Source organism: Octopus bimaculoides, chromosome 23 (genome assembly GCF_001194135.2).
Source record: "Octopus bimaculoides isolate UCB-OBI-ISO-001 chromosome 23, ASM119413v2, whole genome shotgun sequence".
NCBI classification, from domain to species: domain Eukaryota; kingdom Metazoa; phylum Mollusca; class Cephalopoda; order Octopoda; family Octopodidae; genus Octopus; species Octopus bimaculoides.
The window spans coordinates 2,180,031-2,184,219 of NC_069003.1; the positions used below are offsets into that span (position 1 = coordinate 2,180,031).

At 35.2% G+C, this 4,189-nt stretch overlaps 1 long non-coding RNA gene across 1 annotated transcript in view; it reads left to right on the plus strand.

The window, feature by feature from the left end:
• LOC128250621 (uncharacterized) overlaps window positions 1-4,189 on the plus strand; it is a 19,319-nt gene that overhangs the window by 5,850 nt on the left and 9,280 nt on the right. The gene's annotated exons all lie outside the window — the stretch shown is intronic.

Below are 4,189 nucleotides of genomic sequence, written 5' to 3' on the forward strand. Positions count from 1 at the left end.
GTGTGTGTGTATGCATATGTATGTGTGTATATGTATACACACTCCTACGAGGCGTCGTTCACTTATTCAAAATGCAACATTCTTTTCTTCAGCAAAAATAGAAAAGCAAGTTCTCTGAGAAATCATGATTTTGCTGATGCTCGTTCCTTTTTTTTTGACTTCACATCCTAGATCGTAATACGATTTTGTCTTTGAAATTTCAAAAAAAAAAAATATAAATATTTACATTCCAATTTTATTCTTTTATTCCTATTTTTTTCTTTACGTCATTTTTTAGTTCTTTAGTTCGGTGTATTTCTGATACGATTTTATCATATCAAAATTTAACTTAGATTATTATTATTTTTTTGTTTTTATATTTCAATACTTTGCTTTATCACTTTACATAATTAGATATTGCACGATTCTGTATTTATTTTAATCCTGAACCATCATAGACCCGGAAGATATTAATCTAGACACACATTTATAGAATCGGGAAATATCAGATGGTAGCGTTGATAAGAAATTTGCTTCTAACACATTCAGCTTATCATATGATCCCACATTGCAGCACAAAACCATGCTTCTTCTGTCATAGAATCGGTTGGATGAAAAAAAATATACTTGCGAGTGAATATGTTAGACGGAAATTTAAAGAAGCCCAACGGAGCGAGTGAGAATATCTTGGCTATTGCGTTTGGCTGCTTTAAACCAAGTTTCGATTTAATACCGCCACTGGACACGTTGATGTTGCAGTGGTGTCTAGTTTATTGGTTGCAAGCGAGAAGTGTCCACAAAGTCTGGGTACATGCGGATTAACACATACTTTAGCAGAAGACACTAGCCCAAGGTGTCATGCAGTGGGACTGAACCCAGAACCATGAGGTTGGTAAGCAACCTACTTAACGTACAGCCACGCCAGCCATCAGCAACATTTTTTTTTTTTTCGGTGATTGCAATACCGAAACGCAACTGGTGTAGTGAACCACATTTGTTGAACTATTTAAAAAAAAGTAATTAATTTGGTAATAATGTTCCATCTTCGCTGCATATTTATTTCGAGTTACCATTTTAAAGTCCCTTACATTTAATAGGTCAACAATAATTTTAATAGAGATTTGAATATGATATGAACATTTCTCGCTGAAAATTCTTGTCAAAACCGAATAAAAGTAAAAAAAAAAATCGTTTAATCGATTAAATTTCTATTTCTATTTTCGTGTTTTGCAAGATGAGTGACCTAGAATAACCTCAATGCCTCTACTAAAAGCAGAATAGTGATGTTTTTTAGCCCCTGGTCAGCCGTAACCGAGCAGAGTTAAAATAAAAAAGCTTAAGTTTGTATGTTCCTCTTACATTTCAAGTAAAAGGCACATCTTTATTTCGGGAGAGAACAATTTCTTTCCTTTCGTCTCACTCCAGATAGAATTGCATTTATATAACGAATTAAATGAGTTTGCTTACGTGTGGACGAGTTTTAATTATACATTAAATATTGTTTGGCATGAGGCTAGCACTTTCAGAGGTTCCGGTTTTATCAACCTCGTAAGAATGAAAGGCAAAAATCGATCCCGGTGCAATTTGAACTCAGGACGTGTATATATTAGGGACTCCTTCATAGAGTCCCTTCATATACACGCGTGTATATATGAAGAAACCGAGAGCACAGAAACAACTGTAAGCAAATGTGGTTCATAATTGTTTATTCTTTTCTCATCCCACACACTTTACTACTGTCCTGTATTCGACTGAAGCTTCATCTAGAGAGGTAAGCCCGGAAACGGCGCGCATTCTCTCCTGATGACCCCATACGCTTTCTGTCTTCCGATATGTGGAGCTTCCAACTGGTAGCACTTGCATGTGTAAGTTGTTTTCAGAGTACATATATTGAGTTATTACTCCAGGTTATTAGTACACCGTGGAGGCGCAATGGCCAAGTAATTAGGGCAGCGGACTCGCGGACATAGGATCGCGGTTTCGATTCCCAGACCGGGCGTTGTGAGTGTTTATTGAGCGAAAATACCTAAAGCTCCACGAGGCTCCGGCAGGGGATGGTGGCGAACCCTGGTTTACTCTTTCACCACAACTTTCTCCCACTCTTACTTCCTGTTTCTCTTGTTCCTGTAATTCAAAGGGTCAGCATTGTCACACTGTGTCACGCTGAATATCCCCGAGAACTACGTTAAGGGTACACGTGTCTGTGGAGTGCTCAGCCACTTGCACGTTAATTTCACGAGCAGGTTGTTCCGTTGATCGGATCAACTGGAACCCTCGACGTCGTAAGCGACGGAGTGCCAACAACAATTAGTACACCAATGCTTAGGCGATAAACATGCATCAGCCAGCGACAGATACAGAGCTTACTTCAACCAAATTCATTCTGCGATTTTGCCCCCAGACCTGGTCGTATGTAGATACAAACTTGCTCAAGATACCATATAGTGATGGCACTTAATCCTAAACAACATGGATGCGAAGTGACTGTTTTAACCACACAGCCATTCTTGCACCAAAGGTTTTGTAAAGCTATTATCAAGAGATAATACAAAGTTGTTTTCTTTCCAGGTGTTTCATACATTCCAACATCCTATTGATTAGAAAATAACTAGTTTGACGCATAAGGGTTGAAATTCGCAATGCAAAGATGCGAAATAAATGACGCTGTAACAATCCGGTCACCGTAATAACTATCCTATGCTGGTAATTCATAGATGTAGGAAGGCTAAAACGTAATCATAAGTGGAATTTGAGATCAGAAGACAAACTACCTACGTCATGTTTTATCTTACGCTCCAATCAATGAGGTTGGAAACCTGATTGTTGTTCTTATTTTTATAGTAATATAATCGTGGGTGTATTTACTGAATAAAAGCCGGGTGGGGGTGACTACAAGAAAGTCTTCGATTAAAACTTTACTCGGCGAGGATATATTTATTTGAGGTGAAATATTAAGAAGATAAAACGGAATTATATATTTTCAGGTTATCACAAATGGCAGTAATAATCAACCGGAAATGCAGACTCTTCTTAGAAAAGAAACAACGAATTTGGTGAATAGAACGATTGATATGGAATAGCTGTTTGACTAAGTAAACAAGGGGTACATGTGTTAGCAAGACTAAATCGGGTGGGGAAAATCGGCATAGATTTGTATAATGAGATCCTTTGTCATTTACGTCCAACTCATGGTAGCCATTAACATTAATTCAGTGAAAACAAAGAGGAGTTTCTGAACGCTGTTAACCCTATTAATAGGTGAAAATATGGAGGGATTTCAAAGTTTTCTAACGGTGATATTACGTTTCAATACATGCATCCGCATATATATATATATATATAATGTATATAATGTATGTTTAAGCAAATCTATGTATCGATGCGTGTATGATTATGTGTACGTGTGTGTCTCTTTTCAATGTGTAAACAACCACGCACGCACGCACACACACACACACTCGTATGCGTGCGTTTCCCTGTAATTATATAATACAGACATACATATTTATCTAAATATCTATCTATTTATATATATGCATGTATGTGTGTATATATGTTTGTATGTATATATATATATATATATATATATATATATATATATATATATATATATATATGTATATATGAATGTATCTGTCAGTTTCTATATGTATAATTTAAATTATATTTCCTTGTCAGATTTCGTTACTTTTCGAAGAATTATTTTCTTTCCCTTTGTTGCATTTTTTTTTGTTTTTGTTTTTGAGTTTATTCACTAATTTCGTTTTATTCTTCTCTTTCCCATCGCTCATATCACTTCTTTACTCTCTTCCTCCCTGTCTTCAATCAATCAATCTTTATGAAATTCTTTCAGCTTCAAAAGCAAGAAATAATTTTCGTAATTCTTTTTATTCTTTACTTTTCTTGTTTTATTATTGGAAACACAGCAAAATGTATCAGCCAAATGCTTCGTTTAATCAAAGTTGATGAGTGTCTAAAGTATCGCCGTAATTAAATCACGTGTGACAAAAGAAAGTATACTTTTTTAAAACACGCACACACACACAAACACATACATATGAATATATGTATATTTATATGCATACACACACGCACAAACACACACACATATATAAATATATGCAATTTCAGCGTGGAAGATATAAGACTGATATGTGTGTGTTTATATATATATATATATATATATATATATATATATATATATATATAT